Here is a 14,364-nt window from a genome sequence, read left to right on the forward strand (position 1 = left end):
TGTGAAGGGAGCAATTCCTTGTTCCACAGCCTGAGAAAAGGGATATTGGGGGGTTTTATGGAAATGGCACCGCTGGTGTGAGGGTGACTTTGTGTGGCTGGGCGGTTAACACTTTCTGACTTTACTGAACTGGTCAAACCAAATGTGAGGCAGGACCTGGTTCAGGAGTTCCTCTGCTTCCTGATGGAGGAGGAAGACTGATGTATCCAGTAGGCGCTTCTCAAATTCATTATCAAAACAAACTGGGGCACTCAGACAAAGGCAATATCCCAGCTCTGCCACACAGCAAACTAAAGTGTGTTCATGTATCCACCACTCCCTATCCACCCCCAATTCCTTCATATCCTTTACCATGGGGCCCAGATCCCTGTGAGGCTGCTAGTATACAGTGCAACTGGCTATCCTGCACCTGAAACAGGTTCGGTACCTGAGCAGGGAGTAGGACAGCGGCCACTATGCCTTTGGGACCAACAAGGATCTGCTTAAGTTTTAGCAAGAATGGCTGGTAAAAGGCTTGTTCCCCCTGACCCTGGCCATCCTGGTTATAGGCGGCAGTGAATTGGACTTTAAAGGGGTCCCAAATGTCACGGGGGTGAGGGACTGCTTTCAGGATGGATTCAATAGTAACAGCAAGGGTACTGCCCAGCTCAGAGCAGTAGCTGAACTGTGCATGGAGGACCAGGGCTGGTTTTGAGTGAAGTGGAAACATGCCTTATTTCTTCTCCGGGATGTGGACCGTAGTTCCATTTTCTGAGCATATGATAACAGTATTCATTTTGCCCAACAGGTCTCTGACACATTGGTTCAAAGAGGACTCATCAGACAAGAGGAATTCTCAAACCTGTGAGGAGTTACATGCAGAAGCTTGGAAAATAATACAGCCTGTGGGGTACCCACAAGCCGTGAGCTGAAAGCATGGGTGGTTGAGTGAAGGATCTCATTAGCATGTTCCTTGGACGGAGGGAGTAAGTAACTGCAGTGTTCACTAAAAACAGAATGCCTTTGTTGTCTAAGTGGAGAATTATTGTGAGTTCTCGAGTCGCAGTGGCTGACACAACGGGACAGCAGGGCAAGGGAAGCAACTGGGCGCAACTCTGATGGTCAGAACAGCTGGCCAGAGTGACTGGGGTTTTTATTTTAGTATCCCCATGGATTTTGGAATGTGCTGTTGGCCTGAGGTCTGGTGTGAGCCTGGGCTTGCTGGGTGTTAACATGATTATGACTCTAACCCAGCTGAGGGTACCCATTTAGCTGGGGCTGCTGGCACATCAGACATGTATCAGACCAATGTCCCACCTGTCTGCAGGTGTAGCAGCCTCCTGTAATATTACAACATCCTATTCTGTTATTGTACGTCCTTACCTTGGCTGAGGTCCTCGGTCTCTCAATTTCCCTTTTCGCTCCAACCGATGATCTCTATGTCCATTTCTCCTGGCCAGGAGAAAGTGAGGGCTGCAGAAGCTGGAGATCAGAATCGAGAGTGTGTTGCTGGCAAAGCACAGCAGGTCAGATAGTATTCCTGCTCCTCGGATGCTGCCTGACCTGCTGTGCTTTTCCAGCACCAAATTCACGACTCGCTTCTCCTGGCCATCAACTGGGCTCTTAAAGCGGGCTCAGTCTGATTGTGTGCACAATGTGTTGGACACCAACAACACGTTTTCTAAGTGACGGTGTTCTCAACATTTTAACTCAACCATTTAAATGTGTGCAGTGTCCCAACTTCCCTGTTGGTCCCCGATTTAGTTTCCAAAACAGTCACAAAAACATGAAACATACAATTAACTAATATCAACAGAAATGATATGGTCTAATAAATCCAATCAATTCTCAGACTGCATTGTTCGCACTCTCCAGTCTGAGTCCTTAACCTTACTCTTAAAAAATAATTAAGAAGCAAACAATAAACAGACCAGAGAAACGATTAACTGTGGCACAGGATTGGAATCACCGCTGACCCGAACAGCAAAGGAACTCGGTACAATCTCCAAATAAACTGTCAAAGTGTTATATCGATCTGAAACACCACTCAGACAAATCATTCATTTGTCCAAACCAATCTTTACTTTTCTCTCCAATGAACGGGAGGTGTATATTACAGGGAACAGCTCCAAGTGATTCAAAATACAGTCCTTTTATAACATAAACCTGGGAAAATCTCTGATTATTCAGAAAAGCAGTAAGTACAAAATTGTGATAGTGGGCCTGACTGATCGGAAGTTAATACTGGTGCAGTTTATTGGGAATGTCTAATGTTTCCCAGGCAACCTGCCTTTCCCATGGATTCTGGCCAAAAAGATCTCTGCTTGTTTACGGAGCAGCTTTCTGCCCAGCAGCCCCAGCAACACCAAACTCAACCCTAAAGCCTCTCTCACTCCCTCAATCTCACTCTCACACTCGCAGTCCCTCACTCTCACTCCCTAACAGTCACAATCTGCCATCTTACCTCCATCACTCTCACTCCCTCATTGTCACTCCCTCAATCTCAATCTCACTCCCTCACTCTCACACCCAGTCCCTCACTCTCACATTCACTCCCTCACACTCACTCCCTCATTGTCACCGTCACTCTCACTGTCACTATCTCAGTCCCTCACTCTCACAGTCTCAGTCCGAGAGTCTCAGAAAACTTACTCTCACTCCCTCATTCCCAACCTCACTCCCTCATTCCCAACCTCACCCCCTCATTCCCAACCTCACTCCCTGAATCAAACTCTCCCTCACTCATTCACACTGACTCCCAAATTATCTCTCTCACTCGCTCACAGTCACTCTCACTTCCTTGCAGTCACAATCCCTCACTCTCACTCCCTCACAGTCTCAGTTCCCTGGAGTCTCACTCCCTCACTCTCACACTCACTCCCTCACTCTCACACTCACCCCCTCACAGTCTCAGTTCCCTGGAGTCTCACTCCCTCACTCTCACACTCACTCCCTCACAGTCTCAGTTCCCTGGAGTCTCACTCCCTCACTCTCACACTCACTCCCTCACAGTCTCAGTTCCCTGGAGTCTCACTCCCTCACTCTCACACTCACTCCCTCACTCTCACACTCACTCCCTCACAGTCTCAGTTCCCTGGAGTCTCACTCCCTCACTCTCACACTCACTCCCTCACTCTCACACCCACTCCCTCACTCTCACACTCACTCCCTCACTCTCACGCTCACTCCCTCACTCTCACACTCACTCCCAATCTAACTCCCTGAATTGCACTCTCCCTCATTCACTCACACTGACTCCTTGTCACTCTCAGTCCCTCACAGTCACACTCACTCCCTCAACCTCACTCTCAATTCCCTCAAGCTCGCACCCTCACTGTCACTCCCACAATATCACTCTCATGCCCTCACAGTCACGCTCACTCACTCTCAGTTAGGCTCAGTTCCTCACAGTGATGCTAATTCCCTTACAGTTAACTCCCTCTCACTGTCACTCCCAAGCACCTACAATCTTCAGCTGTAAAGGTTCCACTGATTCACTGTCATCTGAGAGAAGAAATTCCTCCTTGTCTGTGTCCTCAATGACTGAGGTTATGCTGCTGGCCCTAGATTCACCCATAAAGAGAAACAACCTGTTAGCATCCACCTTATTATAAAACTGGTAAAAGAAATGGTTCAGAATTTATAAAGTATAGGAGTGAAATTGTCAGTTAATTCAATTCCCGCTTTTCCAGCAACACATTTTCAGCACTGCCTCTCTCACACTCACTCACTCTCAAACTGACACAATCACTGTCACTCTCACTCACTCAGTGTAATACTCACTCCCTCAATTTCACCCCAACACCCTTTTGGTTACACTCACTCCCTCATACTCACTCCCTCACACTCACTCCCTCACACTCACTCCCACACACTCACTCCCACTCCCACTCCCACACTCTCTCCCATTCTCACGTCCTAACTCTCACTCCCTTTTGCTCACACTGAACCCCTCACTCTCACTATCTCAAAGAAAGACTCCCTTACTCTGACACTTATTCCCTCAGAGTCAATCTGACTCCCTCACAGTCTCTTTCAATCTTTGATTGTCACACTCACTCTCACAGTGACACCCTGAGTCCCTCAATGTCACCCTCACAATCTCACAGTCACTCCCACACCCTCACTTATATAACATAGAACATAGAACAGTACAGCACAGAACAGGCCCTTCAGCCCACGATGTTGTGCCGACCACTGATCCTCATGTATGCACCCTCAAATTTCTGTGACCATATGCATGTCCAGCAGTCTCTTAAATGTCCCCAAAGACCTTGCTTCCACAACTGCTGCTGGCAACGCATTCCATACTCTCACAACTCTCTGTGTAAAGAACCCGCCTCTGACATCCCCTCTATACTTTCCTCCAACTAGCTTAAAACTATGACCCCTCGTGTTAGTCATTTCTGCCCTGGGAAATAGTCTCTGACTATCGACTCTATCTATGCCTCTCATTACCTTGTATACCTCAATTAGGTCCCCTCTCCTCCTCCTTTTCTCCAATGAAAAAAGTCCGAGCTCAGTCAACCTCTCTTCATGAGATAAGCCCTACAGTCCAGGCAGCATCCTGGTAAACCTCCTCTGAACCCTCTCCAAAGCATCCACATCTTTCCTATAATAGGGCGACCAGAACTGGACGCAGTATTCCAAGTGCGGACTAACCAAAGTTTTATAGAGCTGCAACAAGATCTCACGACTCTTAAACTCAATCCCCCTGTTAATGAAAGCCAAAACACCATTTGCTTTCTTAACAACCCTGTCCACTTGGGTGGCCATTTTAAGGGATCTATGTACCTGCACCCCAAGATCCCTCTGTTCCTCCACACTGCCAAGAATCCTATCCTTAATCCTGTACTCAGCTTTCAAATTCGACCTTCCAAAATGCATCACTTCGCATTTATCCAGGTTGAACTCCATCTGCCACCTCTCAGCCCATCTCTGCATCCTGTCAATGTCCCGCTGCAGCCTACAACAGCCCTCTATACTGTCAACGACACCTCCAACCTTTGTGTCATCTGCAAACTTGCTGACCCATCCTTCAATCCCCTCATCCAAGTCATTAATAAAAATTACAAACAGTAGAGGCCCAAGGACAGAGCCCTGTGGAACACCACTCACCACTGACTTCCAGGCAGAATATTTTCCTTCTACTACCACTCGCTGTCTTTTGTTGGCCAGCCAATTCTGTATCCAGACAGCTATGTTCCCCTGTATCCCATTCCTCCTGAGCTTCTGAATGAGCCTACTATGGGGAACCTTATCAAATGCCTTGCTGAAGTCCATATTCACCACATCCACAGCTCGACCCTCATCAACGTTTCTAGTCACATCCTCAAAGAACTCGATAAGGTTTGTGAGGCATGACCTGCCCCTCACAAAGCCGTGTTGACTGCATTTAATCAAGCCATGCTCTTCCAGATGGTCATAAATCCTATCCCTCAGAATCCTTTCTAACACCTTGCAGACGACAGAGTGAGACTGACTGGTCTGTAATTGCCGGGGATTTCCCTATTTCCTTTCTTGAAGAGAGGAATTACATTTGCCTCTCTCCAGTCCTCAGGTACGACTCCAGTGGAGAGTGAGGATGAAAAGATCTTCGCAAGTGGCGAAGCAATTGCATTTCTCGTTTCCCAAAGCAGCCGAGGACAAATCTGGTCAGGGCCTGGCGACTTGTCAATCTTAATGTTTGACAAAACTTTCAGCACATCAGCTCCCTCTATCTCTATCCATTCCAGCATGCACACCTGCTCTTCAAAGGTTTCATTCACTACAAAGTTTGTTTCTTTCGTAAAGGCAGAAGCAAAAAACTCATTTAGGGCTTCCTCTACCTCCTCAGACTCCACACACAAATTCCCTATGCTATCCCTGATCGGCCCTACTCTTTCTTTGACCATTCTCTTATTCCTCACATAAGTGTAAAATGCCTTTGTGTTCTCCCTAATCTGTTCTGCCAAGCCTTTCTCGTGCCCCCTCCTGGCTCTCCTCAGACCATTTTTGAGCTCCTTCCTCACCTGCCTGTAATCCTTTAGAGCTGAGCTTGACCCTAGCTTCCTCCACCTTATGTAAGCTACCTTTTTCCTTTTGACAAGAAGCTCCACCGCTCTCGTCATCCAAGGTTCCTTTATCTTACCACTTCTTACCTGTCTCAGAGGGACATATTTATTCATCACTTGCAACAACTGTTCCTTAAACAGTCTCCACATGTCTATAGTGCCTTTACCATGGAACAATTGCTCCCAATCCATGCTTCCTAACTCATGTCTAATCGCATCATAGTTTCCTCTTCCCCAATTAAATATCCTCCCATTTTGCCTAATCCTCTCCTTCTCCATATCTATGTAGAATGTGAGGCAGTTGTGGTCACTATCTCCAAAATGTTCTCCCACCACAAGATCTGATACCTGCCCCGGCTCGTTTCCAAGCACCAAGTCTAGAATGGCCTCTCTCCTCGTCGGCCTGTCAACGTACTGAGTTAGGAAACCCTCCTGGTCACCCTCACTCCGTCACACCCTCACCATCCTTGTCAATCCTTCACGGTTACCCTCAATCTCTCATAGTCACCCTCAATTCCTGAAGAAGGGCTAATGCCCGAAACGTCGATTCTCCTGTTCCCTAAATGCTGCCTGACCTGCTGCGCTTTTCCAGCAACACATTTCCATCTCTGATCTCCAGAATCTGCAGACCTCACTTTCTCCTCAATTCCTCACAGTCATGGTCACTCAATGAAAGTATCCCTCAATCCCTCACAGTCACCTTCACTTCCCTACAGTCATGGTCACTCAATGACAGTATCCCTCAATCCCTTACAGTCACCTTCACACTCTCATCAAAATGTTTCATCCCTTACCATCATACTCAATTCTCATTCTCTCACTGCCTCACAGTCATGATTACTCCCTCGCAGTCACCCTCAATCCCTCATTCTCTCACTGCCTCACAGTCATGATCACTCCCTCATGGTCACCCTCAATCCCTCATTCTGTCACTGCCTCACAGTCATGACCAGTCCTTCGCATCCCACTCAATGCCTCACAGTCACCCTCAATCCCTCACAATCACCCTGGCTCACTCACAGTCACATTCACTCACTGGCAGTCACTCCCAATCCCTCTCAGTCACTCTCACACCCACACAGTAATGTTCACTTCCTCATGGTCACCCTAAATCCCTCATTCTCTCACACCCACAGTCATAATCACTCCCTTGCGGTCACCCTCAATCCCTCAAGGACATGCTCGATCCCTCACAGTCATGCACAATCACTTAGTCACACTCACTCTCTTACGGTCACCCTCACTCCCTCACAGTCACCCTCCATCCCTCAAACTCACCCTCACTCCCTCACAGTCACGGTCGCTCATTCTCTTACACTCTCACTCTGTCATTCTCACTCCCTCACTCTCACTCCCTCACTCTCACTCCATCACTCTCACTGCGTCACTCTCACACCCTCACTCTCACTCCCTCACTCTCACTCCCTCACTCTCACTCCCTCACTCTCACTCCATCAAGTTACACATACAGTCAGTGGAATGGTGCCTTTTCTCACTGGCCCCTGAGTTGAGAGAAACATGATAATGTGTCCCTGTAACACTCTGTGGGATAAGGATGGACAAACCAGCACTACCCTCAGTCTGTTACCATAGCGACAGGCTGCTTCATTGCAGAAATATTGAACTGAAATGTGAAAATCCCGGATGGATTGATTAATGAATGAATTTGATGGATGGATGGATTTGGGCGAAGGGATATTTCAGCACATTCTTCAGCTGCTGCCTGAACTTAGTCTGGGTCACGGCATAAATCACGGTGTTTGTGCAGCAACTGAGGAGCTGCAGCATGAAGCCCAATTCCATCACAAAGAAAGGTAATAGCTCAAACTGATCACCCAACCACGACATTCGGAACGATATAGTAAAAACCATTAACGTTGACCATAACAGGATGAAATTGGCTGAGATTACAAACAGTAAAATGATGGATTTTTTTCGATGTTGCATTTCAGTGTCAGACTGAGCGTCCCCATTGGTGTGAGCTCGGAGTCTCCTGCGGGCTCTGCTGGTGACTAAAATGTGTCTGACGGTGAGAACATTGAGCAGCAGAATCAGGAGAAATGGGAGAGCCGGAGTAAAAATGTGGTGGAGGAACTCGATTGTGACCCAGAACAGAGAGAAACGAATGCCGTATGTTGGATAACAAAACCAGGGTTGGTTCACTGGCCAATATTCATCTGTGAGCATAAAATACCAGAAAATGTTCTTTAGACAGCTCAGCACAGTCACTGCTCCCAGAACCACAGCCGCCGTTTTCTCACTGCAATATTTACTTTTCAGCTTCTGGCAACAAATGGCCACAAATCGATCAAAGGTGAAAGTGACGGTGAACCAGACAGAGCAGTCAGTGGCTGCATAAACCAGGACGCTGTGGATATTACACACTCGGATGGAGTACCGGAAATTAAACTGTCTCCGGAAAACAATGGGAATGTGTCTCAGTATCAGGTCGAGGATAATGACCAGGAGATCCGCTGCTGCCATGGCCCCCAGGTAACGTCTGACACATGGAGACAATCCACAATCTTTATAAAGCAGGACGTAGATGGTCAGTACGTTAACTGTGAAGAAGGAAAACAAATCAATTACGCGTCATTCTGGAGGCAAAGTGACTCTGTATTCAGAGATACATTGACATAATTGAAGCTGATATAACAAATGGGAAGTTCTGAATTAGTTACAAATTAATTAATTACAAAAGTGTGATCTAAAAGACAAGAAACACTCCCTCCCCAAATCACGTACACATATCCATAACAATAACGGGTTTCTAGAATATTCCAGGGTTTGGGTTGCAAATGGATCAGGGCTTGGAAGTAAATATCCAAAGACATATATCCTATTGAAAGGACAGGCAAGTTAGCTGAGTGAGCAGGAATACCTTGTTAGCGAGAGATAAAATTAAATCAATAGCAATAAGTGACTTATGCTCAGAAAGGACAGAGTGAGGAACTGCAGATGCTGGAGATCAGAGTCAAAGAGTATAGCACTGGAAAACTTAGCAGATCAGGCAGTATCCGAGGAGCAGGAAAATCGACGTTTGGTGCATAAAGCCCTTCATCAGGAATCAGCTCTCCCTAATGAAGGAGGTTGTAGTGATTGTAGTGATTGTAAATGTTGTGATTGGAATGAGGTCAGCCAGGTGGGCCTCAGAATATGAGTGGGGATGCTCGTCTGGGCCAATCAGGGAGCCCTGGCTGATGGGTGTAAACAGGACTGTCAGAGGTTGTGCTCACTCTGAGAGCTGGCTCTGAGGGAGCTGTGTCAATATCATGCACTGTGACTTGGTGACAGGATATGGGTCTCTGTGAAGTTATTTCACTAAAGTTATCATCATCTTTCTGGCTGTACTCTGATTGAAGAGTGAAGACTGGTGATGGTATAAACTGCGGCCTCAGGCAAGGCGAGAGGTTGAGATGTTGAGTCCTCCATGGCTATCTCAGCCAGTAGGAGAATTGGCGCCATGCTGGTGATGTCACTCTGCATTTGCAAGTCATCCAGCCAGCCAACTGAGCTAACCAACCCCTCCTCACAGGTTCACTAGCCTCTGAGACAGATAAATGTTCCTTGTCTTCATTGTTATAAATGTACGACTCCTTATTCAGAGATTTTGGCGTGTGGTGCCAGATTCTCTCACAAGGAGAAATGATCTCTCCATATTTACCCCGTCAAGGCCCCTGACCATTTAGAATATTACAACAAGGTCAGGGGCAAGCAGATTGTCAGGAATCACAGTGAGTCTGGAAAGCATTGCATTCCTGGTCAGTTTGTCGGCCTCTGTTTCCCAAACGGTGTTCCTTTTTGCCAACAGAACATGAAAATTTATCAGCTCCTTCTTGGAAACAGCATTCCAAAGTACAGGAAAATGGCAGAACTGCTGCCTCATGGACAGTCCACAGGAAAAAGTAAATCTACTGACAACGGCCTGGAGTCAAGCAATGATGTCACATAAAAAAATAATTGTTTTCTACAGTCATTGATGCCACCCCCAACCACACACTGCAGATTGATTATAAATTGCACTGATCTCAAGAGCAGTTGGAAATATCTCCCTTAAAGTAACCCCTTCCCTTCCTTCGATAAATCACACAGTCTGTTGTAGTACAGCAAGTGGCCAGTCATCTGATCGTTTCTCTGTTGACTCTTTTCGTAAGCCATTGAGCTCCTGCCTCTCCCAGGAATCCTGCTCCTGCCTACCCCAGTAATCCTACTCCTGCCACTCCCAGTAATCCTGCTCCTGCCTCTCCCAGTAATCCTGCTCCTGCCACTCCCAGTAATCCTGCTCCTGCCAGTTTGAGTAATCCTGCTCCTGCCTCTCCAGTAATCCTACTCCTGCCATTCCTCGTAATCCAACTCCAATCATTCCCAGTAAACCTGCTCCTGCCGCTCCCAGTAATCCTACTCCTGCTACTCCCACTAATCCCACTCCTGCCACACCTAGTAATCCAGCTCCTGCCATTCCCAGTAATCCTGCTCCTGCCACTCCCAGGAATCCTACTCCTGCCACTCCCAGTAAACCTGCTCCTGCCTCTCTCGGTAATCGAATTCCTGCCTCTCCAAGTAATCCTGCATCAGAATCTCCCAGTAATCCTGCTCCTGCCACTCCGAGTAATCCTGCTCCTGCCACTCCCAGTAATCCTACTCCGGCCATTCTGAGTAATTCAGCTCCTGCCATTCCCAGTATTCCTACTCCTGCCACTGCCTACTACTGCCTCTCCCAGTAATCCTACTCCTGCCTCCCCCAGTAATTACGCTCCTGCCACTCCCAGTATTCCAACTCCTGCCTCACCCAGTAATCCTGCTCCTGCCTCTCCTAGTAATCCTACTCCTGCCACTCCCAGTAATCCTACTCTTGCCCTTCCTAGTATCCTGCTACTGCCTCTCCCAGTAATCCTACTACCAATCCCAGTAATCCTGCTCCTGCCTCTCCCAGTAATCCTACTACCATTCCCAGTAATCCTACTCCTGCCACTCCCAGTAATCCTACTCCAGCCACACTCAGTAATCCTGCTCCTGCCACTCCCAGTAATCCTACTCCTGCCTCTCCCAGTAATCCTAATACCATTCCCAGTAATCCTACTCCAGCTACTCCCAGTTATTCTACTTCTGACACTTCCAGTAATCCTACTCATGCAACACCCAGGAACCCTGCTCCTGCCACGCCCAGTAGTCCTACTCCTGCCTCTCCCAGTAATCCTACTACCATTCCCAGTAATCCTAATCCTGCCACTCCCAGTAATCCTAATCCTGCCACTCCCAGTAATCCTACTCCAGCCACACTCAGTAATCCTGCTCCTGCCACTCCCAGTAATCCTACTCCTGCCTCTCCCAGTTATTCTACTCCTGACACTTCCAGTAATCCTACTCATGCAACACCCAAGAATCCTGCTCCTGCCACGCCCAGTATTTCTACTCCTGCCTCTCCCATTAATCCTGCTCCTGCCTCTCCCAACAATCCTACTCCAGTCATTCCAGTAATCCTGCTCCTGCCAGTCCCAGTAATCCTACTTCTGACACTTCCAGTAATCCTGCTGGTGACTCTCCCAGTAATCCTACTCTGGCCACTCCGAGTAATTCCGCTCCTGCCTCTCCCAGTAATCCTACTCCTGCCAGTCCCAGTAATCCTGCTCCTGCCACTCCCACTAATCCTACTCCTGCCACTCCCACTAATCCTACTTCTGCCTTTCCAAGTAATCCTGCATCAGAATCTCCCAGCAATCCTGCTCCTGCCTCTCCCAGTAATCCTACGCCTGCCACTCCCAATAATCCTACTCCTGCCTCTCACAGTAATCCTGCTCCTGCTTCTCCTAGTAATCTTGCTCCTGCCTCTCTCAGTAACACTACTCCTGCCTCTCCCAGTAATCCTGCACCTGCCTCTTCCAGTAATCCTACTCCAGCCAATCCCAGTAATCCTACTCCTGCCACCCCCAGTAAACCTGCTCCTGCCATTCCCAGTAATCCTACTCCTGCCACTATCAGTAATTCTGCTCCTGCCTCTCTCAGTAACCCTATTCCTGCCTCTCCAAGTAATCCTGCTCCTGCCAATCCCAGTAATCCTACTCCTGCCACTCCTAGTTCTCCTGCTCCTGCCACTCCCATTAAACCTACTCCTGCCTCTCCCACTTCTCCTGCTCCTGCCATTCCCAGTAATCCTGCTCCTGCCTCTCTCAGTAATCTTATTCCTGCCTCTCCCAGTTCTCCGGCTCCGGTCACTCCCAGTAACCCTGCTCCTGCCATTCCCAGTAATCCTTCTCCGGACACTCCCAGGAACCCTGCTCCTGCTTCTCCCAGTAATCCTACTCATGCCTCTCACAGTTCTCCTGCTCCTGCCACTCCCAGTAATCCTACTCCAGCCACTCCCAGTTCTCCTGCTCCTGCCACTCCCATTAATCCTACTCCTGCCTCTCCCAGTTCTCCTGCTCCTGCCACTCCCAGTAATCCTACTCCAGCCACTCCCAGTTCTCCTGCTCCTGCCACTCCCAGTAATCCTACTCCAGCCACTCCCAGTGATCCTGCTCCTTGCCTCTCCCATTAATCCTACTCCTGCCTCTCCCACTTCTCCTGCTCCTGCCATTCCCAGTAATCCTGCTCCTGCCTCCCTCAGTAACTGAACTCCTGCCTCTCCAAGTAATCCTGTAACAGAATTTGTGGGCGGCACGGTGGCACAGTGGTTAGCACTGCTGCCTCACAGCGCCTGAGACCCGGGTTCAATTCCCGCCTCAGGCGACTGACTGTGTGGAGTTTGCACGTTCTCCCCGTGTCTGCGTGGGTTTCCTCCGGGTGCTCCGGTTTCCTCCCACAATCCAAAGATGTGCAGGGTCAGGTGAATTGACCATACTAAATTGCCCGTAGTGTTAGGTAAGGGGTAAACGTAGGGGTATGGGTGGGTTGCGCTTCGGCGGGTCGGTGTGGACTTGTTGGGCCGAAGGGCCTGTTTCCACACTGTAATGTAATGTAATCTAATCAAAAAAAAAAGAATCTTCCAGTAATCCTGCTCCTGACACTCTGAGTAATTCTGCTCCTGCCTCTCCCAGTAATCCTTCTCCGGCCACTCCCAGTAATCCTACTCCTGCCACTCCCAGTAATCCTACTCCTGCCACTCCCATTAATCCTGCTCCTGCCTCTCCCAGTAATCCTACTCCGGACACACTGAGTAATCCTGCTTCTGCTTCTCCCAGTAATCCTACTCCTGGCATTTCCACTAATCCTGCTCCTGCCACTCCCACTAATCCTGCTCCTGCCACTCCCACTAATCCTGCTCCTGCCTCTCCCACTAATCCTACTCCTGCCAGTCCCAGTAATCCGACTCCGGACACACTGAGTAATCCTGCTCCTGCCTCTCTCAGTAATCCAACTCCAGTCGTTCCCAGTAAACCTGCTCCTGCCGCTCCCATTAATCCTACTCCTGCCTCTCCCACTTCTCCTGCTCCTGCCATTCACAGTAATCCTGCTCCTGCCTCTCCCAGTTCTCCTGCTCCTGCCACTCCCATTAATCCTACTCCTGCCACTCCCACTTTTCCAACTCCTGTCACTCCCAGTAATCCTACTCCAGCCACTCTGACTAATTCTGCTCCTGTCATTCCCGGTAAACCTACTCCTGCCATTCCCAGTAAACCTACTCATGCCATTCCCAGTAAATCTACTCCTGCCACTCCCAGTAATCCTACTCCGGGCACACCGAGTAATCCTGCTCCTGCCTCTCTCAGTAACCCCACTCCTGCCACTTCAAGTAATCCTGTAAATGCGTCTCCCAGTAATCCTACTCCTGCCATTCCCAGTAATCCGACTCCTGCCACTCCCAGTACTCCTACTCCTGTCGCTCCCAGTAATCCTACTCCTGCCACTCCCACTTTTCCAACTCCTGTCACTCCCAGTAATCCTACTCCTGCCATTCCCTGTAAACCTGCTCCTGTCGCTCCCAGTAATCCTACTCCTGTCGCTCCCGGTAATGCTGCTCCTGCCACTCCCAGTTCTCCTGCTCCTGCCACTCTCAGGAATCTTACTCCTGCCATTCCCAGTAATCCTGCTCCTTCCACTCCCAGTAACCGAACTCCTGCCTCTCCAAGTAATCCTGCATCAGAATCTCCCAGTAATCCTACTTCTGCCATTCCCAGTAATCCTTCTCCGGCCACTCCCACGAACCCTGCTCCTGCCTCTCCCAGTAATCCTGCTCCTGCCTCTCCCAGTAATCCTGCTCCTGCCACTTCCAGTATTCCAACTCCTGCCTCCCCCAGTAATCCTGCTCCTGCCTCTCACAGTAAACCTATTCCTGCCATTCCCTGTAAAACTGCTCCTGCCATTCCCATTAATCCTACTCCAACCACTCCCAGTA

This window comes from Chiloscyllium plagiosum, unplaced genomic scaffold, assembly GCF_037043375.1.
Source record: "Chiloscyllium plagiosum isolate Xiang-an unplaced genomic scaffold, Cpla_swu_hap1 HiC_scaffold_19, whole genome shotgun sequence".
NCBI classification, from domain to species: Eukaryota; Metazoa; Chordata; class Chondrichthyes; order Orectolobiformes; family Hemiscylliidae; genus Chiloscyllium; species Chiloscyllium plagiosum.